Consider the following 25,396-nt stretch of genomic DNA (forward strand, 5'->3'; position numbering starts at 1 on the left):
CTAATCAACCTGACAAAACGTTGGCACATTTTGACCATATTAATGAAAAGCGTTTATCCTACAATTGACCAAACAGAAAGTGAATAATCCATTACAGATTCTTTCAAACTTTGCCTATAAATACGACCTCTCTGATGGTCCCAGGGAGTAATTTAAAACAAAGTGGGATAAGATGCCTAAACTATCTCCTTGCTTTTTCTCCTCTTCTTTCATTCCCTCTCTCTTTCTTAAACTCTTTTTGTTTCCTTAGCATCTCTATCTCATTTAAGCTTCAGAAGGTCCCTTGCTGGAGATTCTTTAGCAAGTGGATTTTTTTCCCTGTTGCGGGTAGAGCAGATGCTATTTGATCAAGTTTACGCTGATTTATCCCAGAGTTTTCTACTAATTCATCAAGATCCTAAGCTTCTTAGGTGATTGCTTGAATCGATTCAGATCTTAACTTCAACAGTACTTAAAATCATCTCTGCAATACATCATAACTAAGTTTTGTTGTAGAGAGAGCTAATTGTGTGATTGATGGGAATGCTATTGTATCTTTTTTTTTTTAATTTTTAAATGGAGCTAAGGATAAACTTTGATTCTTAATTTATTTCATCAAATCCCTTTATTTTTGTATTTATGCTTATCCTATTTTGCAAATGGTATTCCATAGGGCTACCAGAAAAAGGCTGTGCACCAATGGATACGTCAGAGTAGCAGTGTGTACAAACCTGTAAACCGCCATGTCTAGGTCCCTGTGCCTTATCAAATATACCCATCAAATTTTCATAAAAATAAATTCTTCAACTATGCTTTTTTGCAGTTTTTCCCAGGACAAGGATTCTTGGAAAGCACATGAGTTGATACTTTGAAAGTATTGGGAACTGAGGCATTCAATCATCCCAGATCTCTCTCTGTTTAGAAAGCACATGAGTTGATACATTGCTTTCTTTGGCACTGAATATTAAATTTGTGGTTTTTTGATGAAATCAGTAACTTGTACTTGGAAGGCAATCTTAATTTATAGGACCAACAGTGAAGCCTTCAGAATTTCTGAACTAAAACAACTGGGATGGTAAACTGAGGCTCATTATATGCACATTTGGATTGTAGCTTATTAATGTACTAATTGGGGTTCATCATTTCAAAAATAATGTATATGAACAAATATTTATATTTTTATTGTTATATACTAAATGTCAAAAAAGCTTTGTACCTGGCATGATAAAAATTGACAATTTATAAGCTAAAAATTGACAATTTATAAGCTAAAATTTGGACCTTATAATCATTAGAAATGAGCTTCTATAAAAATGCCGTAATTTTTCTTTTAGTATTTCTTTCTGATGTTCAAATGAGTTTCATTATTTAAATCACTTTATCATAGTAGATTAAACTTGTATATCAAGTGCATCTATATGATAAGGTCCTGATGCGGGACAATCCTAAAAAGAAAATCAATCCTAATAATCAAGCTCTCTTCCGTTCATCAACAACAAATCACGTCCGGCCAGGGGCTCATTATTCCCAGGACAGACAGTATAGTTGCCTATACTCTGCTCAGGAGGCGTGATTGATTGATACGAGACTAAAGCGAGATCAATCTAAATGATACAGACGAATGCCATTCGAGAGATCAGTAAACAATTAGTAATAGAAAATTTCATAAACAGATAGCAGAAATTAAACATGCTCACGAGTAGATGCAAAAAAAGAAATAAGAATGGAACGAGAGAAAATAAAACATTAAACCCGTGAGAAAATCCAAGAAGATGATAAGAATCCGGATCGTGGTAGTTAAGAAACTACTCTGATTAGGGCTCTTAATCTTTTAACCAAACAGATCCATCGATAAAGAACTAGGTCTTTACCAACATCGGATTAAAAAAAATAATCAAAGATCAACTGTTAAGGAACGAAGGTCCTTGACAGCATATGATCTGTAGAATAAGAAATCACTCATTCTCTCAGCACGGCAGATGAAAATTCTGGAGGAGACAGATCTTCTCTTGACGGAATAGGCTTGCGTGGGTAGTTGGTGGAGTCGATCAGAGTCGCAGAAACACTGAATCTTAAGTAGAAGGAATAGGATAGAAAGTGGGCCTCACACCCCTTGTGGGGCGATTTTGGATCTCACACCCTCTCCCTCTCGGAGCGATTGACACAAGTATTTGTGGAGTTTGTAAAATCATTCATTGTTTTTTTTCATGAAAGATACAAGGATTTATATAGGACTCTAAGGGTCCTATTTATTTAGGAATCTCTTATTTTTACAAGGAAGAAATCAACCCTCCACAAAAAAGTAAAGCATTATAATCTACCATAGGAAAGAAATCAGCCTTCAACAAAATAAGTAAGTAGCCAAGAACTCTTAAGGAATTCTAAGGAAGAAATGGAATTTCATGTGGGTGCTTGATGCTTGACACAACTTGGCATGAGCACGGCATATGCTGGCATGCATATTCTTCTCTTGGCATGTGGAGAGTGGTGGCTCCAAAGGTGACGTGGACAAATCCAAGTATGGCCCTATGGACCCAAAGCCAAATGCATTAAAATTTATTGACTGAAAATAAATAACTGAAGTAGAATCAATTTAATGAGGCTTCTTCGATCCAAATCGAACTTAAATTATGTTGCCGATTTTTGATGGCTCTGGTGTCCGCACCAATTCTCCCGAGGTGGAAAAAACTCGACCCTGTCGAGTGTGGGTCGATTTCGCTCTGGTGACGCTCAAGTAGATCGGGATCAATGCGTTGCAGCTCTTCTCGAGTGATCCAGGTATCTTCAGACTCCGGTCGACCTCGCCATCTGACCAGATACCGCTGATAGCCTCGACTCCGGGTGGAAAGGATCTGCTCATCCAAAATTCTCTCAATCTGATCGTGTTTTGCTGACATTTTGGCTGGTGGACACTCAGGGATAGGTTCGCTCTCAAAGGTTGGTTCAGGCTCAAATGGCTCACTAGGTATCCGAGTTGGTTTTTTATAGGCGACAAGATCTGTAATGTTAAAAGTAGAGCTAATTCCAAAATCAGAAGGTAGGTCCACAACATACGCATTTGATCCGATTTTCTTTATGATCTTAAATGGACCTGCTCCTCGGGCATGTAACTTCTTCACGGTTCCGGGAGGAAACCGTTCAGGCCTCAATCGAACCATCACATAGTCTCCCTCTGCAAACTCTTGAACACGTCGATGAGAATCTGCATTCTGTTTATAAACTTTATTACTCATACTAATTTTTTACTGATATCTTTATGCAGACTCTTGACATGCTGTGCAAATGACTCTGCAGATTCGGAAATCCTAGCATGCATGGGTAGTGGGATGAGGTCTATTGGTTTTCTAGGTTGATATCCATGAACTACTTCAAAAGGACTCATGCCAATGGACCTATTAACAGAGCTATTATATGCAAATTCGGCTCGGGGCAGCAAAAGATCCCAGTTACCCATATGTTCCCCAATCAAGCAACGCAAAAGATTTCCAAGACTCCTATTAACCACTTCGGTCTGACCGTCTGTTTGCGGATGATAGGCAGAAGAAAACTTTAGTTTTGTTCCTAAAAGATGCCATAGGGTTTTCCAAAAGTAGCTCATAAATCTAACATCCCTATCAGAAACAATGGTTTTAGGCAATCCATGTAGTCTAACAATCTCATCAAAATATATCCTTGCAACTTTCGATGCATCAGACGTTTGGCAACAGGGCAAGAAATGGGCCATTTTTGAAAATCTATCTACAACCACTAGAATAGAATCATGCTTCCTGGCTGTCCTAGGTAATCCCAAAACAAAATCCATACTAACATCTTGCCAAGGACAGTCTGGTATAGGTAAGGGTGTATATAAGCTGGTGTTTTGTTTTCTCTGCTTGGCCACGGCACATGTTCTACATTGGGCAACAATTCGGGCGACATCTCTTTTCAAGCTTGGCCAAAAGAACTGGGCTTCTACCAACTCTATAGTTTTATTCCTACCAAAGTGTCCAGCTAATCCTCCAGCATGTAATTCCCAAACTAAAAAATCTCTCAAAGATGTACGGGGATACACAGCCTAGTTTCTCTAAATAGGTAACCATCCTGAAGGGTATATTCACTACGTTCTCTAGATGGCTCCTTACGTAAAGCGGTAAGTATGTCACCAAAATCTGGACACTCATAATTTTCTTTAATCTTATCAAAACCAACAACTTCTATACTAACGGTGGACAGCAAAGTATGATGACGACTCAGGGCATCAGCAGCACGATTCTCTACACCTGCACGGTGTTTCAAAACAAAAGTATAGGCTTGCAAAAACTCGACCCACCTACCGTGTCTATGATTCAATTTCTTTTGAGAATTCAGGAATCTAAGGGCCTCATGGTCAGAGTACAAAACAAATTCTTGCGGTAGCAGGTAATGCCTCCAATATCTTAAAGCTTGAATTACCGCATAAAACTCCTTATCATAGGTAGAATACTTGAGTTTAGAATCGTTAAGTTTCTCGCTAAAGTATGCTACCGGATGACCTTCTTGACTAAGGACACCACCAATCCCAACTCCTGACGCATCGCACGCTACTTCAAAAACCTTAGAAAAATCAGGGAGACGTAAGATTGGGGCATGAGTCATCTTGTCCTTAATGTCTAGAAAGACTTTATTGGCTGCCCTAGTCCATTCAAAATTTTCCTTTCTAATGCAGTCAGTGATGGGAGCGACTATGGTGCTAAACCCTTTTATGAACCTACGATAAAAAGTTGCTAATCCATGAAAACTCCGCACGTCATGCACACTCTTGGGCACCGGCCACTCAACTATTGCTCTAATCTTTTCAGGATCAGCAGATGCACCATTGGGGGTAACAACAAAACCTAAAAAGATGATATGGTCTGTCATAAAAGCGCACTTCTTAGGATTAGCATACAAGCTTTCTGTTTTAAGAACTTGACACACTCTTTGGAGGTGATCTAAATGGTCTTCCCTAGTTCGACTATAGATCAAAATGTCATCAAAATATACGACTACAAATACTCCTATAAATGGTCGTAGTACTTGGGTCATCAACCTCATGAAGGTACTAGGGGCATTAGATAATCCAAATGGCATCACCATCCACTCATATAAACCATTTTTTGTCTTGAAAGCAGTTTTCCACTCATCTCCCGGTCTAATCCTTACTTGATGGTAACCACTCTTAAGATCGATCTTAGAAAAGATAGTGGATCCGGCCATCATATCTAACATGTCATCTAACCTAGGGATGGGAAAGCGGTACTTAATGGTGATCTTATTAATGGCACGGCTATCTATGCACATCCTCCATGTACCATCCTTCTTTGGAGTCAGTAGTGCAGGAACCGCGCAAGGACTCAAACTCTCCCTCACAAATCCTTTTTTTATCAGCTCTCCAACTTGTCTTTGTAGCTCAGCATGCTCATTAGGGTTCAACCTATAGTGGGGCAAGTTGGGTAGGGTAGATCCAGGAACTAAATCAATGGCATGTTGAATGTTTCTCATAGGCGGTAAGTAATCTGGATGATCCTCAGGAAAGACATCATGAAACTCAGCAAGAAGGCTAGCTACTTCCTTAGGATAATCCACCTTAGAATCCTCACGAACTTCTCTAGCAACAAGCATCCAAACTGGTGATCCTTCACTCATGATCGTCTCTAATTCTTTAGCACCTATCAGATTGAGGCTTTTCTTCTTAAGATTTTCTTTTGGTCCATCGCCTATCTTTCTATTAGTAGCCTTAGGTGGGGAAGGATTAATTGTGATCTTCTTACCTTGATGAGTAAAGCTGTAGTTGGTACGGTCATAAATCGTAACATCATTGTCGAATAGCCAAGGCCGACCTAATATGATACTTCCGACTTCCATGGGTAAGACATCGCACCACACATGATCCTGATAGGAATGAAGCTGGATAGGCACACAACATCTAAATTTGATGGGAATAGAGGAGGAATCAATCCAAGACACACGGTATGGACTAGGATGATCTACAGGAGTTAATCCTAATCGCTTAACCGTGTCGGTGGAGATGGCGTTGATACAGCTACCGCTATCAATGATCACCTTACAAATTTTATCGTCAAATTTTATGAAGGTATGGAAAATAGAGGTCCTACGCCAGTCTTCACTTTCCTTAGTTTGGGCTAGGACATACCTAACGACTCCAAGCCTAAGGTCTGACTCAGGTGTGGCATAACCTAGGATGTCCTCAGTACTCTCAAATTGCTCGGCTAAATCTGGATCAGCTTCATAAACTTCCTCCTCAATATTTTCTAGAGTTTCTCCTTCTAATTCTTCTACGAATAATGATCGGTTGGGGCATTGTGCAGCAAAGTGACCGTAACCATGGCACTTGAAGCAATGAGATCGAGAACTACTTCCTTTTGATAACTCTCCTATAGCTCCTTTTCCTTTATCTTCTTTTCTCCCAATAGGATTTGTAAGTGGAGGTCTGTTACTAGGAGTTTGATTAATATTAGGTCTCGATCCAGAAGGGGTTACTCGATTGGGTTCAGGACGACGGGGAGTCGAATATCTAGAAAATCTTTCAAAATCTAAGGCAAGTTGATAAGCTTGTTCCAACGTGGTTACCTCTCGCAGAAAGAGCTCACGCTGAATATCCTCTCGTAATCCAGCTCTAAATCGAGATAAGGTAACAACTCTATCTTCGGCTACTCCACATCTCATGAGGTATTCATCAAATCTCGTGATATACTCGGTGACTGATCTATTCCCTTGAGTAAGCCTTTGCCATTGATCTAAAAGTCTTTGTTGGTAAGAGGTGGGGAGGTACTTCTCTCTGAGTTTTTCTTTCATCTCATCCCAGGTTTCTATCGGATCTTGTCTTCTCTGATTGAGAAGACGCTCAACACTTTCCCAATAAAGTCGGGCTTGCCTCACCAATTTCATCCTAGCAAACCTAACTCTCCTTGCTTCAGACATTTCGTACCATCCAAAATAGTGGTCCATACCTGATTCCCAATCTAGGTACTCTCTCGGATCTAGACAACCATCAAAACTTGGGGCTTCGACTTTTACATTCCTAAGAATATGCTCATCTTGATCGAACTGGTTATGGTGCGGGCGTGCCCCTATAGGTCGATCAAGTTCTAGATTCCTACCTCTTTGTCCTATAGGTAGTCGGGGAGACTCAGGTTCAGATTGTTTCTGCCTAGCTTCTTCTAATACCACTATTCTCTCATCCATGGCTTTCATAAAATTTTTCATGTCATCAAACTTTTCAGTCAGAGCATTAATGATGGCTGCTATATTGGGATCCATATTGGTATTGGGTGGGAAAGTAGGACGTTGGTACCAGGTACCTGATCTAGTGGTCATGCAACTCTAAGATGCAGAAATAAGGTGCAATAAAATTAAAATGCTTGAAAGTAAAGTACGAAATTTAGAGTGCGAAAATTTAACTTGCGAAAATTTAAATTGCTGAATTTAAACTAAAGCCCTAATCAACCTGCTCTGATACCAAATTGATGCGGGACAATCCTAAAAAGAAAATCAATCCTAATAATCAAGCTCTCTTCCGTTCATCAACAACAAATCACGTCCGGCCAGGGGCTCATTATTCCCAGGACAGACAGTATAGTTGCCTATACTCTGCTCAGGAGGCGTGATTGATTGATACGAGACTAAAGCGAGATCAATCTAAATGATACAGACGAATGCCATTCGAGAGATCAGTAAACAATTAGTAATAGAAAATTTCATAAACAGATAGCAGAAATTAAACATGCTCACGAGTAGATGCAAAAAAAGAAATAAGAATGGAACAAGAGAAAATAAAACATTAAACCCGTGAGAAAATCCAAGAAGATGATAAGAATCCGGATCGTGGTAGTTAAGAAACTACTCTGATTAGGGCTCTTAATCTTTTAACCAAACAGATCCATCGATAAAGAACTAGGTCTTTACCAACATCGGATTAAAAAAAAATAATCAAAGATCAACTGTTAAGGAACGAAGGTCCTTGACAGCATATGATCTGTAGAATAAGAAATCACTCATTCTCTCAGCACGGCAGATGAAAATTCTGGAGGAGACAGATCTTCTCTTGACGGAATAGGCTTGCGTGGGTAGTTGGTGGAGTCGATCAGAGTCGCAGAAACACTGAATCTTAAGTAGAAGGAATAGGATAGAAAGTGGGCCTCACACCCTCCCCTTGTGGGGCGATTTTGGGTCTCACACCCTCTCCCTCTCGGAGCGATTGACACAAGTATTTGTGGAGTTTGTAAAATCATTCATTGTTTTTTTTCATGAAAGATACAAGGATTTATATAGGACTCTAAGGGTCCTATTTGTTTAGGAATCTCTTATTTTTACAAGGAAGAAATCAACCCTCCACAAAAAAGTAAAGCATTATAATCTACCATAGGAAAGAAATCAGCCTTCAACAAAATAAGTAAGTAGCCAAGAACTCTTAAGGAATTCTAAGGAAGAAATGGAATTTCATGTGGGTGCTTGATGCTTGACACAACTTGGCATGAGCACGGCATATGCTGGCATGCATATTCTTCTCTTGGCATGTGGAGAGTGGTGGCTCCAAAGGTGACGTGGACAAATCCAAGTATGGCCCTATGGACCCAAAGCCAAATGCATTAAAATTTATTGAATGAAAATAAATAACTGAAGTAGAATCAATTTAATGAGGCTTCTTCGATCCAAATCGAACTTAAATTATGTTGCCGATTTTTGATGGCTCTGGTGTCCGCACCAGGTCCACCAAGAGATTATTTCTTGGGCTCTAAAGTAATGTATTTCCCAGCACAATATTGAGATTGTTAGGGAGATGCTTGAGGATGCAAAAGCAAGTGAACTGACTACTTTATGCATTAGCAGCAGCATGAGTTCATGATGATTGTAGGGTTGCATGGTGCATCTGGACTAAGCTTACACCTTTTATTTTAGTTATACACTTGTTCACAACAAATTTTCTAGTTTATTGACATGGTGTTTGTGGCTTGCATGAGATGTGTTAATAGTTCATATTTAATGAGCTAATTCTTGGAGTTATGTAGGAAATCTTTCTAGGGGAAAAAGGCTTTAAAACTAGTTGAACGGAGAAGGTATATGTTGATTGCATGTTCACTTAGAGATAAAAAAATATAAGTAATATATTGATTTTTGGTGATGAAATACCAAAAAGTGACTTTCATTATCTCCATTATATCCAAGTATTGTTTAGGAGATGCAAGATTAGAATAGGTTGGACGGAGTGAAAAAATGCTTATGGTATGTGATTGAAATTTTGGGAGAGAAATAAATACATCTTAAATATTGTGTACAAAGATAAGAATGGCAGGGTGGGTATGATGTAAAATTAGGAGTTTTGAAGTTACTAATATACTAATATGGACATTGTATGTGAGAAAGAGAGTGATTTTCTTCTATATTTCATGTAAGCAATCAATCCCATATAAATATACAAAAGGATGATCTTCTTAAGAGATCAAATCTGGTATAAATCTCATGAAATAAGGGATAAGATCAAATCCCGTATAAATCCCTTGAAATAAGGGATAAGATCAAATCCTATATAAATCCCAAAAAATCTGGTTACAGTGACTAAGGAAAGAGAGAAAAAATAGGAAACTATACAAATATCCTATAATTAGATAAGAGATTTTAGGAAATTCTTAAAACTCCCCCTCAAGCTGGTGAGTGGATATCTTCCATTCCTAGCTTGCTAATAAATTTTTGAAATCTCGTTGTAGGTAGGCCCTTCGTTAGAACATCAACTAACTGATTCTCTGATAACATATATGGGATACTAATCAACCCACTGTCCAACTTCTCCTTTATAAAGTGTCGTTTATCTCAATGTGCTTGGTCTGATTATGCTGAATCGGATTATGCGCAATATTAATGACAGACTTATTGTCACAATATAGCTTCATCATTTCCTCTCTCTTAATCTTTAAGTCATCTAGGATTATTTTTACCCACGGTAATTCATAAATCCCCTGAGCCATGGCTCTGAACTCAGCCTCAGCACTAGATCTTGCTACCATATTTTGTTTTTTACTTTAAGTCACTAAATTATCTCCTAAGAATGTGCAGTGTCCAGATGTTGATCTTCTGTCAACTTATGATCCAGCGTAATTAGCATCAGTATGGGACTCTAGAGTAAGCTCTCCTCTTTTCTGAAACAAGATTCTTTTACCTGGTATAGCTTTAAGATAGTGGAGGATTCTATAAATTGCTTGCAAGTGTTCCTTTTTGAGTCATGCATAAACTGGTTGATTACACTAATAGAGTAGGCTATGTCTGGTTTTGTATGTGAGAGATAAATTAATTTTTCTATAAGTCTCTGATATCTCTCCTTATTAACTAAGCTACCCTCTTCAGTTCTTCCTATCCTGTGATTAGAATTAATAGGCGTACTTGCTACTTTGCTGCAAAGATTTCTAGTTTCTTTAAGGTCTAGTACATATTTCCATTGAGAGATAAATATACCCTTCTTTGAGTAAGCCACTTCAATGCCTAGGAAGTACTTCAGTGTTTCGAGTTTTTTGATCTCAACTTCTTGAGCCAATCTTTTTCTAAGAGATTCTCTTTCAGCTACATCATTTTTTGTTACAATAATATCATCCACATACATTAGTAAGGTTATAACTTCACCTTTACCTGAGTGTTTTATAAATAAGGTGTGGTCTCCCTGGCTTTGTTTGTATCCTATTCTCAGCATTGCCTTTGTAAACCTCCCAAACCATGCTCTAGGAGATTGTTTTATGCCGTACAAAGCCTTTTTCAAATGGCAGATTTTATCAGCTCTAGAAAATTCATCAAATCTGAGTGGTGGCTTCATAAAGACTTCTTCCAAATCTCCATGTAGAAATGCATTTTTCACATCAAATTGCTGCAAATCCCAATCAAACATAGCAGCAAGAGATAATAGAATTCTTACAGTATTCATCTTTGCTACTGGTGCAAAAATTTTCTGGTAGTCTATCCCATAGGTTTGTGTATATCCCTTTGCAATTAATCTTGCCTTGTATCCTTAAGAGACCCATCTGCTTTGCATTTTAAAGTGTAGACCCATTTGCATCCAACCATTTGTTTCTCTTTTGGCCTAGTCACAACCTCCCAAGTCATATTTTTCTCTAGTGCAGTCATTTCCTCTTTCATGACTTGTATCCAATTCTTGTCTTTTAATGCCTCTTGTATGGATTTAGGGATACCAATTCTTGTCTTTTATGTTATGGAGAAAGGCGATGAAGGGAGACAAATTATGAAATTGGATAGAGTGGATGTTGAGCGCACTTTCTGGTGGCCTTTCTTAAGGAAATTGGGAGATCTAGGTCTTGAGAAGTAGGCTGTGCAGGAACAGATTCATTAAGAATAGTATTAGTGAGAGAAATTGGTTTATCTGGCTCTTGTTCATTCGGATTGGAGTCTTGGGTTTGCATTGATTAGGAAATCACCTTTTTTTCTCCTTGATACTGCAGTAATTCAGGCTACTTTTGTTGCTAATTTTCAGTGTCTTGTCCCGACTGATATGAGGATGGTTCATGTGAAGGAGGCATGGGCTGTAGACTTTCGAGATTATCAAGAACAACCCATTCTGAATCTTCCTTAGGCTTCTCCCTCTGAAGAGAGGAATGGGGTTTGGAAAAATAAAATTGATTCTCATTAAAGGTGACATCCATGGAGACAAACATTTTTCGGGTAGGAGGATGATAACACTTATACCTTTTTTGTGTATTTGAATAGCCCATGAAAACATTTTAGAGCTCTAGGATCAAGCTTTTTCCGATGTTGTTTATGAATATAGACATAGGAGACGCACCCAAAGACGCGAAGAGAAATATTACTCGGGTAATGAAGCTCAGAATGAAAGATAGACAATAGGTGAATGGGAGATTGATTACCAAAGACACATGAAAGGACTCTATTAATCAAGAAAGTTGCTATAAGGACAGCCTTTCCCCAAAGAAATTTTGGGGCATTAGAATGAAAAAGAAGGGCATGAGTGACATTTAGTAGATGTAGGTTTTTTTCTCTCTGCTATCCTATTTTGTTGAGGTGTGTCAACACAAGAAAATTCATGAATGATTCTTTGTGAAAGAAGGGAGCAAGAGTGAAATTAAAATAATCTTGAGCATTATCAGAACGAATCCTTTGTATGGATATCCCGAATTGTGTATTTATCATTTGGTGGAAAGATGGAATTATATGGTTGATCTCAAATTTTTTCTTTATAAGATATATTCATGTGGTCCTAGTATAGTCATCAATGAATGACACAAACCACTTTGCCCCAGTATGGATAGGAATTCTAGATAGACCTCAAATATTTGTATGTATGAGAAGAATAGGTTTGGAAGATTTATTAATACTCAAAGGGCACATACACGATGTCTAGCAAATTCGCAAGTCACAATGAAAGCTTTGAACATCAACATTATTAAACAATAAAGAAAATATATTTTTCAGCAAAAGGAAGGGTGGATGGCCAAGACGAAGATGCTGGATCCAGATTTCAAATTTATTGGAAGAGAAAGGATGAGCAGAATTGGACGATGTGCAGGAGAGTGAATCGGTTTGTAGGAGTGGAAGAACTACTGGCAGCATCAAGGTAGTAAAGGCTTTTCCGTTTCTTAGCAGATCCAATTGTCCTCCCCCGTGACTATTCTGAAAGATGCAATAGGTATCAAAAAATATGATATAACAATTTAAATCTTTGGAACGCTGATGAATGGAGATTAGATTAGTGGATAATTTTGGAACATGTAAAATATTTTTTAAATGAAAGGAGGGGCTAAGAAAATTTGGCTTTGGCCAGCTATGGTAATAGGGAAACCATCAGCCACAGTAATTGTTTGATTTTCGGGGCATGGTTTTTAGATCTTAAATCGAGATGAGCTATGAATCATATGATCCATTGCTCCCGAGTCAAGTAGCCAAGAGGAGGAATGAGGCAATGTATCGGCATTAAGGGAATTAGAAACAAGGCACTTACCAGATTGAGTTAATGAACATGAACCAGAGGAAGGAGACAGAGTTTAGAAAATCTTGTAATTTCTTAACCTCCTCTTTGTTGAATTCTTGAAATTCAGTCCCTTCAGATTTTTCAGGTATAGGTCCCTTGTTGTTGGTGAAATTAGCTTGATTCCACTGTTACCCTTTGAATCCCCGATTCTACTTAAGACTTATGCTTTGCCATGAAGTTTAAAACAATTATCCCTTGTGTGGTAAGGCTTCTTGCAGTAAGTACACCAAAGACCATCACAATTGGACTGCTTGGAAGGATTGTCTGAAGCACGATCATCCGATTTTGCTCTAAAAGTATTGGGCTTGGGACCACCATCAGGATTCTTGGTGGATACCATGGCGGATCCTTCTGAAGAGGGGGGTTCGAGCATTACACTTTGGCGGCTTTCCTCAGCCCGGATGATAGGGAAGACCTCCTTTAATTATGGAAGTCGCTCTCTTGCTAGAATCTGAACACGAATTTGATCATATTTGACATTCAGTCCTGCAAGAAACTCGAAGAGACGATCTCGTTCCATAAGACATAGAAGGGTATTAGTATCTTCATGGCAAGACATCTTGATGGCTTGATAGTCATCTAACTCAAGCCACAAGCATTCATAAGATTATAATATTCAGTGACAGAAAGAACCTTGTTTGGTGTGGGAGATTTTGTTTTTTAGTTCATAAATGATGGCTGCGTCCTGAACTTTGGAATACGTCTGTCGAACAGTGTCCCATATTTCTTTAGTGGATGAGAGAAACATGCAATTGTGGTTGACTTCGGGTTGCATTGAGCTCCAGAGTCATGACATGATCACAGAATCAGCTTCATCCCATGCAGAAAATTTTGGATCTGAGGGACTCGGATCAGGAGCGATTAAATGATTTAGCTTATCATGTCCCTTTAGAAATGTTTTCACCAATTATGACCATTAAAGATAATTCTTCCCATCAAAATGAAAGGCGTTCATGGTCTACAGTTCATCGTTTAAAATGGATTGAGTTATTCCAAAGATGGGTCTGGAAGGGCTGGATGTCGTGGCCTTAGAAGCTTCAGACATGTTGACTAGGAGAAGGGATCAAATAACAGTAATGATAGAAAGACTGATTGACAACGAGAGTGCAGTCAGATTCGGTCGATAGAGAAAGGCTGTGAACAATGATGACTTCTGCAATAAAGACAGACAAGGTTGATGGTAATGGGACCAACAACGACGAAGGCTGTGGACTTTAGTGATGAAGACAGATAGAAAAATAGTGGCAGAAAAAATAGGCCCTACAGAAAGAGCTCTGATGCCATAAGAAAAAGAGTGATTTTCTTCTATATTTCATGTGGGCAATTAATCACATATAAATATACAAAAGGATGATCTTCTTAAGAGATCAAATCTGGTATAAATTTTATGAAATAAGGGATAAGATCAAATCCCATATAAATCCTATGAAATAAGGGATAAGATCAAATCCTGTGTAAATCTCAAAAAATCTGCTTACAGTGAATAAAGAAAGAGAGAAAAAATAGAGAACTATATAAATATCCTACAATTAGATGAGAGATTTTAGAGAATTCCCAACAGTATGGTATGTAAAATTTTTAAACAAATGATGCACTTTTGGAATGTGATCAATATTGTTTAGTTGTATCTGATGTAAACTTTTGGAGGCACCTCTAAGGAAAGGGATGCCAATGCAGGTAGTAGGGTAAATAGTGCTAGGCCTAAGACCATGCGGATGGAAGTTGAGCATTAGAGTTTGAAGAAACTTGATTTGATAATGGACTGTTTCATTTAGAATTTGCAAACAAGGATCTAGGGGACTGATCCAAAGTAACTGGGCTTCGGGTTTGGAACAATGAAGTAGATTTAAAAGAGACAATGATGCCCATATTTTTTTATCTTTGTATCCCAAAATTTGGGGGATTTCATGAAATGCTATTAACATCTTGCTTATGTTGTACTTGTTAGAGAGCATATTTAACATGTGTCATTTGATATATATTATTTCCTATTATTTCTTTATGTTTATAGTTCTTTCATTTCTGTCTTTTTCTAATTTGACTTTCCTTATTGTATTTTTTCTTATAAGACTTTCCCTCTTTAGGAAAATCCTATTTCTGTACACTCCTATATATAGTAGTATAAAATTATGGAATATGATATATTAATTCTCTCCCATTCTCTGTTTTATGGTATCAGAGCTTAAGGTTCTCTAGGTAAGATCCACCACCATCTCTTCTCCTATCACCTTCTCTACTTGGACATCAGCCTCCCCTCTCTCTTTTCTCTCCTTTCTTGTTCTTCTCTTTTTTGTGCTGATTTAAGACAAAAGGACTTCCTCTATTGAATGACTTTAATGGGGAGTTGTTTCTTTCTCCTTTCTCATATATCGGGATCGGGTCTACGGCTCGCTGCATAAATATGTTTTGTAGCTTACCATCAATTAAGTGCCTTTTATGCCTGCTTATATGTGGTGACTTTGGACTACCGAATCTACCACATTGACTGTCTGCCTTCATACTAATTTGATGGCTGATACTACTCCAACGATGCCTTCAATTGTTGGATGTCTGCCTCCCTCACATCTGTAAGGTCTTACTACCATTAAACTTAATGGTAAAAACTATCTTGTATGGGCTCGAGCATTCAAAAAGTTTGTTAGTGCATATGGCAAGCTTCACATTCTGATTGATGATCCAGTTCCTTCTAATGATGTGAAGTACAAAGATTGGCTCAAGGAGGACGCATGTGTTTACACTTGGTTGTTGAACAGTATGGAGTCGGATGTTAGTGCTAATGTGGTGTTTCTAAACACTGCTAAAGAAATTTGGGATGCTCTTAAGGAGATGTATTCTCATACCAAGAATTTATCTAGAGTATTTGAGTTGTCTCAACAATTATTTTTTCCTATGCTATATTGGTGGATCCTTGGCTGACTTCTATGCCAAGTTCAAATGGCTTTGGGATGAGCTCAATATCTATCAGCCATTAACTACAGATGTAAGTGTAATGAAGCAGCAATGCAGGAGTTCCAAGTGGTTCAATTTTTGGTTGCCCTTCCTCCTGAGTATGCTCTTATTCGTGATCAGATTCTTGGTGGTGACTCCTTGTCTTCCCTATATTCTATTTTTTCTTATCTTCAGCGAGTTTCTGCTCCACTTTCAAAATCTGAAACTACTTCTGTTGAGTCTTCGACATTTGTTGCTGGTAGTCATGGTCACAATTCCTCGTTCGGCCACGATCGTGGATGTGGCCAAGGAGGAAACCATGGTCGTGGGACTAGTTCTAGCAGACGAAAATGTACTTACTGTGGTCACACTAATCACATGGAGGAAAAATGCTGGGAGATGCATGGTAAATCTGATTGGGCTAACCAAGTTATTGCTCCAAAGTCAGGGGAAGCTGAGACTACCATTGCATCCACTAAAGTTGCTTCTAATACTTCGACTATTTCTCACACGGAGTTGGCGCACTTGGTCCGTTAGGTGACTCAACTGTCTTTTGCATCTTCTTTCTCGACTCCCGTAGCATCCTTTGCCTTAGATAGCACTGCTCTCTTGTCTACCACTGGATCTGCACCTTCCTTTTGGGTCATTGACTTAGGCGCTACATCACATATGTCAGGTGACTCTAAACTGTTCTCCTCTTTATTTTCTATTTCAAAAAATCGCCCTCCTATCTTTCTAGCTAATGGCAGATAATTGACAGTATCTGGTTGTGGTTCTGTATCAGCCACTTTCTCTTTGTCACTTTCTTTAGTTCTTTATGTGCTTAAATTTTTATTAAATTTTTTGTCAGTCAATTCTTTTACTAAGTGTTTAAACTGTTCAGTCATCTTTTATCCCTCTTATTGTGTTTTCAGGATCTCTTGATGAGGAAGAAGATTAGTGGGGGCCATGAAGGTGCTGATGGCTTGTATTACCTGGATGTAGCAAGATCGAGAGCTTTTTCATCTGTAGTGAGTCCTCAGAAATGGCATTATCGGCTTGGGCATCCATCTCTCCAAAAATTGCGTCAAATTGTTTCTTTTAATCAATCGTCGGTCCTGTCCAATTGTGAGGCTTGTCAGCTTGCCAAACACCATAGGTCAATGCTTCCAAGGAGAGCCAATAAAACTAGTACAAGTTTGTTTGAGTTAGTTCACTTTGATGTTTGAGGTCCTTCTAAAGTCAAGAGTTGTACTGGTCATAGATATTTTGTGATCTTTATTGATGATTTTTCTCGTACCACCTGGGTGTTTTTGTTAAAGGAACGGTCTGAGGTCTTGTTTGCCTTCAAAAATTTTCATAAGAAAATAAAGATGCAGTTTTCTATTGATATTTGTTCTATTTGCACTGACAATGCTATTGAGTTTGTCCAGCAGGAGTTAAATGTATTTTGTGCCTCAAATGGGATTCAACATTAAACTTCTTGTGCATACATCCTTCAACAAAATGGAGTTCTGAGCACAAAAATCGCCATCTTCTTGACAGTGCTTGCATCATTCTTTTTGACATGCATGTATCTAAAACATATTGGGGAGATACTATTTTGACTGCTTGCTTTCTTATTAACCGTATGCCATCTTTAGTACTCCAAGATAAAATTTTTATCCAATTTCTATATCCTCATCGCCCATTATTTTTTTTGCCTCATACATTTGGATGTGTAGTTTTTGTCCATGTCCTCCGATCGGGCTTGGACAAACTATCTCCCAGAGCTATCAAATGTGTTTTCCTTAGCTATGTCAGAAAGCAGAAGGGGTACAGATGCTTTGATCCTGTGAATCATAAGGTATTTGTTAGTGCTGATGTCACATTCTTTGGGGAGTAGCCTTACTTTTCATCTATAGGAGAATCTTTATCTAGTAAGTTATTGGTTCTACCAATACCTATCCCTACTTCGGTGTTTCCTTCCACTTCAGAAGAGCCTGTAGTTATGCCTAATGCTATTTCTCCATCACCCCTGAAGGTGCATACTCGACGTCCATGGAATCAGATCCCAGCACTTTCACCACCACCATCTTCATCCTCGGAAAGTGATCTAATATCTTCACCACCTGCATCAAATTTGCATCTTTCCATTGCCATATGGAAGGGTAAACATTCTTCTACTCAACATTCTATTGCTTTATTTATTTCTTTGGATCACCTTAGTCCTGTCCTTTGATAGTTTTTCTTGGCCCTTTCTTCTATTTCTATTCCTAGGAATGCAAAGGAGGCACTATCTCACCCTGGTTGGCAACAAGCAATGTAGGAGGAAATGTCTGCCTTAAAGAGTAGAGGTACTTGGGAGTTGGTCTCTCCACCAGCTGATTGTGAGGTTGTTGGATGCTGTTTGGTTTTCTCCATTAAGTATCTGCCCGATGGCACCATTGAAAAGTTTAAGGCACGATTGGTTGCGAAAAGATATTCTCAGACGTATGGTATTGATTATTTTGAGACATTCTCTCCTATGGCATATCTCAGCTCCATCTGAATTTTGATTTCTGTTACTGTCAATCTGGATTGGCTGCTATATCAATTTGATGTGAAAATATCTTCCTCTATGGTGATCTTGAAGAGATGGTGCATATGGAGCAACCTCCGGGATTTGTTGCTCAGGGGGAGAGCTCTAGAGTATGTCACCTGAGGAAAGCAATATATGGGTTGAAGCAGAGTCCGAGGGCTTGGTTTCAGAAGTTTAGTCCGATTGTTTGTCAATTTGGCTTTATGAGAACTTATGTGGATCATTCGGTGTTCATTATGCGCACTTCCGTTGGAGTGGTAATCCTAGTTGTCTATGTGGATGACATTATTCTCTCAGACAATGACAAGCTAGCATAGAGGCAACTAAAAGGCACTTGAAGCAAAATTTTGCTACTAAAGACTGGGTCGGCTGAGGTACTTGGAATAAAGGTGGCTTGAAATCATCAAGGATTTGTACTTTCTCAAAGAAAGTATGCTCTTGATCTACTACAAGAGACGGGCATGCTTGGTGCTCAACTAGCAAATGTTCCTCTAGACCAAATAGGAGCACTCTGAAAAGAGGATTCCAAAGAACTATCAGATAAGACTGCATACAAGAGACTGGTTGGTAAGCTTATTTATTTAACAGTTATCTGACTTGATATTTTATTTGTAGTTGGTGTTGTCAGTTAGTTTATGGACAAGCCCAAGAAGTGCCATTGGGAGGCTGCATATGGCATTCTCAGGTACATTAAGAAGGCTTTCGAACTTGGATTGTTCTACAAAAAGAATAACCATACTAATATAGTTGGTTATTCTGATGCTGATTATGCTAGTTCGAAGAAGATAGACGATCAACTTCTGGTTATTGTACATTTGTTGGAGGAAATCTTGTGACTTGGAATAAGAAGTAAGACGTGGTGGCTAGATTTAGTGCAGAAGCAGAGTATCGAGCTATGGCTCATGCTGCTTGCGAGTTAATCTGGGTGCATTCCTTGATAACGGAGTTTGGATTTCAGCATGATAAACCCCTTCCTATGTATTGTGATAATCAAGCAACCATTTTCATTATTAATAATCCAATATTTCATGAAAAGACAAAACACATAGAGGTTGATTGTCACTTCATCAGAGATCAAGTCACAAGCAAACAAGTATGTACTCCGTGCACTTATTCTGAAGATTAGGTGGCTGATGTGTTCACTAAGCCTTTGGGAGGTAGCAGGTTCTCTCTGTTACGTGGCAAGCTAGGAATGTTGGATATTTATGCTCTCTAGCTTGAGAGGGAGTGTTAGAGAGCATATTTAACATATGTTATTCCCTATTATTTTTTTATGTTTATAGTTCTTCCATTTCTGTCTTTTCCTAATTAGACTTTTTCTTATTGTATTTTTCTTTATAAGATTCTCTCTTTAGAAAAATCCTATTTCTGTACACTCTTATATATAGGAGTACAAAATCATGGAATATGATATATTAATTCTCTCCCATTCTCTGTTTCAGTACTAATTTCAAGAAAGTTGGACTCTGGATTTTATTTTGCAAATCAACTTCCTGAACTCCCAATCTATTGCCTGATATGAATGATTTGCCCCAACATTAAGCCATTGAGATCAAAGAAAAATGGACAGGATTGGATAGAATGGGGTTTATAGTTGGTTTCTTGCTAGATGAAACTGTTGTGGTTTGTTTTGGCCGAAACTTACTAATTGGTTGGCTGATTTCATATTAGATACTGAAACCTCTAATTAAGGGCTAGTTCTGGAACTTCAATTGGTTGAAACCGATCTGAAGTAGCCGTTGGAACTTTTGTTATGGCTGCAACTTCAAACTATTCTTAGCAACATTGATAACTAAAATATTACTTCATTTTATGTCATGATTTTTGACATGTCAACCTGTGGACATTTAAACACTTGGGAAATACCTGGCTTGAATTCATAGTTTGTAAGAGCTGATAAACCTCAACTTGGGTCATATGTTACAAAATCGTTTCATTTGGTTTTGCATGATGATTACTATGGCGCTAGGCAAAGTTGATTTCATTTGTTTCATTGTGGAGTACGCAACTTTTATCCCATAGGATTGCTTCTTGTTGCCCATGTGCTATGCGAATGAACCTATGTTAATACACATCAGAACTGTTTATGGATTATTTACTGAAGTGTAAAGGATGTAATGTGTAAATAAATTTAATCAGTTTGCTTGAAGCTGTCCCCACAGAGATTGACGTCACCAGACCGCTGTATCATCTGGGCACCTGCTTTGCTTGTCTTAATTATGTTCACTATAATCATGTTTCTAGGTGGAGGCTGTACCCTTTTTGTGAACCTAAAATTTGGGTGGCGAGTCAAGAATTGGTATTGGACTCTATCAAGGTACTTTACATTAGAGCACCAGCAATCTAGAAAGCAAGGATCATTTGATGTGAGAGAAGTATGAATGCAGAAATACTTGTCTACATTGCCTAAATGCTCTTAGAAGTTATCTCTGTTCTCTCTGTAGCTCCAGTGTTCCAAGCATAAATGCCTGGATCAATCTAATTCTTATGAATATAAACCTCTATGATTAATATTTATAATCATGGCTAGACTTTTCTTTCATCGTCTATTTTCTCAAATTGTGGCTTCTTTAAATGCCGCGCTGGGAGTAACTGAAGGAATAATGCTTTGTCAGTGTGGAAAGTTGATTTTTATTACTTTACTATGCAGGTTACTTTAGAATGGCCTGAACGTCCTGCTGGTGTTAAGTTTGATTCATCTGATGTAGCCCTATTAGAACATTGAGCAGGAACAATGGGGATAGGAAATTCAAAACTCCATTTGTTTATTGATGAATTTATTCCAACTTTGGAGGAGGATGAAAGAATCTGCTATACTCATCCTGAAAATCTCCCTGGTATCCAAATACTGATTTTTTGTTGACAATTAACATGATATAGATTTTTGCCACTAAGTCATTCTTTGCATTAGCTATGAAGAAAGATGGAAGCAGCGTTCATTTCTTTCATAGAACATCAAATGCATGATTCAACTAGGCATCGCAAATGCCATAAGATAAATAGCAACCGTGGTAAGTCTGAGGAGTGCATAAGATGGCACAAGACGGGAAACCTAAACCTGTGTTGGAGATGGTGTTCAGAAAGGCTGGATGAAAATAATGGTGCTATACAACAGTTTGAAAGGTGGTGGTTGGGTGATGCATCAATACCATCCTGGTAATGAAGAAGATGAAAGGGATGGTGAGCTTGTGGTTTCAAAAATTTTGTTCCAACAGCAAGCAAAGCAATAGATAACAATGACATTGATTCAGTCAATGAGGAGTCTGAGATGTTTGCCATCAGAAAATGATTCTTTGTTCAATACTGATGAGCATCATCTACAAATCTTGCCAGGCCATGCAAGCCAAACACACTCTTTGTTCAAATGGTCAATGTTTTTGCTTTTACCTGCATATCGTAATGTGGTCTTTGGTTTATCTTTAAATGCTTGTAGTATGAGTTGTTTTCTAGCACATAATCTCCTCTCTTTAACATCCTCACTGCATCATAAGTATGGCACTCATCCAAGCTGAGGTCTCAACCCAGCCATCAGTTTATATTGATGTATTTAGCATGCACCAATACACTATGTATGAAATGTCTTCTCTCATTATCTTGATAGATGTGAAATGATATTCTCTGAGATGTTGGCCTACACAATATCAAATATCAGTCTATGAATTGAGTTTTTCTTTAGTCTATTTTTCCTATGTTATTTTGTCTCTTTCTCACTATTTACTAAAATTAATGCCCAAAATCATAGTAATATTGTTTTTAGTATATCAACAGATTTTTTGATATATTAGTCTTTATATACATTATATAGGCCTAAATATCATGCACCATAAACAAAGAAATACTAATAGGCATTTTTCAAATAATTATATTTCCATTTACATATCTACTTAGAGCACACTGAATAGGGCTAATTTATCATAAATATATTTACTTTTAAAGTTCAAACATGTTCAAAAAGAAAACATAAAATTTAAATATATATGTTAAAAAAAATAAAAAAAATATAAAGTGGATGTGTAGAGCAAGTACCAGGACACTCAACCAGGATGGCCACCAGGATGGTGCAGAATGCGGGGTACACCATTCTATGGAAAAGTGGAGGTGCTTCCATCCTACAGGATTTAAAATTCTCATTTATATATGAAGTAATATCATGATATCTTGGTTCTTTTAAAATTCCTTTATCCTTTCATCTTCAGCTATGTGGGTTGTCCACCGAGATGGGATTACAAGAGTTCAAAAGACTTAGAAAGAAGAGTGGGCCATGTTATTACTGTTGGATCCCAGCCCTTTGCCCAGCCTTGTGGCCAAATGAGGTCTGAAGGCCTATTTCCAGATTAAATAGGGCAGAACCCAGCTCAATCATGGATAGAGGAGGAAGAGTCCTTCTCTGACTCCACTGGAGGCTCGGAAACCATAGCCTCCGTTCTATGTAAAGGCCTCTTCTCCCCTCTATGACCCTCCACCACCAAGCAATGCTCCTTGTTCTCCCTCTTTCTCCCTCCTTTCTCTATTTGAGTCTGCAGCTCCCTATTCTCGTGCCTGCTGCAAATTGGAGATGAAGAGCTTGCCGAAGCCCAAGGTTTAGGTGATTCACATAGTTGAACTTGAAAGGTTCAAAGTGATAGAGGTAAGATCGACACTCAATACTACTTTTCAAACTATTATCTATTTTTTGTCATGACAAGAATGATATTGTGCTTTTTTTTTACAATTAAGGATCGAGAATATGATATTATGAAACTCTTGATTTATCATAAAATAATGATTCTATGAATGTTTTAATATTAATGGCTGATTTATGAAATATGAATTTCATATTTATGAAATTTGTATTTTTGGTGCTAAAGACTTATTTATGGACTACAAACTCTATAAAAACATAGTGTTTTCTTCATGTATGATTTTTAAAAAAAAATTATAAAAAATATGACTTAATATAATTTAAGAAATATAGTTATTGACTTTCAGATAGCTATTGACAACCTTATTGAAAGGGGGTCAATCGATACCCTAGAGTTAGCATCCAATAAAAACGGCCGTCTGCCAATAGGTTTAAAGTTGGTAACAGATATGAATTATAATAATTTGTCGATTATAATAACGACCCTGTCACGAGTATGAAGTGACCATTGCACTTAATGTTTTTGAGCAATGTTTGCACTATGAACAGGCTAAATGGCTTATGATTTATGACTTCATTTATGCTATATATTTGGAACCAATGTTTATGAAATCTTCATGATTCATGCATATGTGATTGATTTCTATAACGCTTTATCATGATATACTATTAAATATGTTATTTTGCAATGATATCTATTCTCTGTAATGATGCATTAATTCATGTAAAACTTATGCTTGATTCGGTAAAGTAGTTTAAGATTTACTTACTAAGCTGTGTAGCTCATATATGTTTTTATCTTTTTTTTTTCCAAATGAATAGGATCACTAGGAGTCAATAATGGTTTAGTCTTAGAGTTTGTGCTAGCAAACTTGGAGATTCATAGCAGAAATTTTAATTCTTTAATTGACTATAAATTTATAGTTGATTACTTTCTGAATTTTGAGGTTATGGATTTTGTTATTTACATTTTACATTTAGTTATCCTGAACCAACATTTATTTAATTATTTAATGGGTGATGAATGTAGATCTTTTAGCTTTATTTGATATTATGTTTGTTGGCTTCGTGTTAGCATGGGCTATACCTCTTGGTAGCATGGCCGTGTTATATCCCAGATTTGGAGTTTGATAATTACTAAACCATTTTTCAGATTCCTACCAGTTTATCCTTCTTTGGAGTTCCTACCTCGTACATAATTTCTATTGTCTCATATTTGAAAAAGATTGAGAAGATAATTAAATCTTGGTTGACATCTTTTTCAGAGAGTAGTTCCAAATTGAAATGCTTCTTTATCAATTACGGACTTTTATGCTAACCTTTGGTAAATATTACACAGATTGAACAGTATCCAGAAGGTAACCCGCCACCCTTACCTGTGGTTCGTTTAAGGAATGAAGGTGAGGATCCTGTGTGGTGGGCTGGTGAATCTCAAGCTGTTGAAGAACCACATCCAAACAATTTGGATGGACTTATTGTTGTGCCATGAAGTGCTTGATGTAAGATCAGTTCCCTTGACCCTTTTTTTAAAAAAAAAAGGTTTTGTGATAAAAGCTGCAAATAAAATGTTCCTTTAGCGATCTTGTTGCCCAGGACTTGCAGTTTGGTTCACAAGAAAGCATCACGAGTTGGCTAGACCGTTTATAGAATGAAATATGTGGGAACTGATACCTCCAAAGATCTCAATGAAGACGCAATTTGTGTATCTCGTGGGATTTGTACTTTAGTGGCAATTATGTCCTCAATTGTGTGGTCAGCTGAATAGGGTGAGAGATTCAAGATGCTTGTTTGGCTATGCAATCCAACATTTTCCTCAACTCTTTAAATTCTGTAACCTTTAAAAATCAAATTGGAACGACATCGAATTTTTGTAGGTAAACATCCCAAAGGATCCAAATGTTAGGGAGAGGTTGGCTTTGCATGCAATAGCTGGTTTATTCATTATGGTGAACTTGTATCACTGTTTCCTTTTACAGTAAATGATCATGAGAGATATCAGCCCTTGATAGGCTATGGAATGTGGAAGGCTTTGAAAACAATCAAAGAAAAATCCAAGCAAAATATTACTTTCATGAGCTGGTATTTTAAATCTAAGAGCTTGTTTCAAAACCTAACCATTATGGCTCGGCTAGGGAAAGGTTACTTTTGCAGGAAAACTCTCAATTATAGTTTCTTGAATGATTTCCTACTGATATATAGGAATATAATATTAGAACTTGCCTCCTCTGGCTTTGGAAGTTAAGAGAGCTTTATCATAGGCCCTAAAGGCAGTCTGCTTTTGTGAGCAGATGAATTTTATTATCTAGTATCTCAGATGACATGGATCTGC

The 25,396-nt window shown here is 37.7% G+C and overlaps 1 long non-coding RNA gene and 1 pseudogene across 1 annotated transcript in view; both read left to right on the plus strand.

The window, feature by feature from the left end:
* Positions 1-17,276, plus strand: part of LOC105051252 (uncharacterized) — a 52,774-nt gene extending 35,498 nt beyond the window's left edge. The window contains exon 2 of the long non-coding RNA XR_833188.4: positions 16,822-17,276. This is a non-coding gene — a long non-coding RNA (uncharacterized lncRNA). The remainder of the gene's footprint in view (positions 1-16,821) is intronic.
* A 1,226-nt stretch (positions 17,277-18,502) lies between these two features.
* Positions 18,503-25,185, plus strand: LOC140851486 (uncharacterized; annotated as a pseudogene).
* The last annotated feature ends 211 nt before the right edge of the window (positions 25,186-25,396 follow it).

Source organism: Elaeis guineensis, chromosome 9, assembly GCF_000442705.2.
Source record: "Elaeis guineensis isolate ETL-2024a chromosome 9, EG11, whole genome shotgun sequence".
Lineage (NCBI taxonomy): Eukaryota > Viridiplantae > Streptophyta > Magnoliopsida > Arecales > Arecaceae > Elaeis > Elaeis guineensis.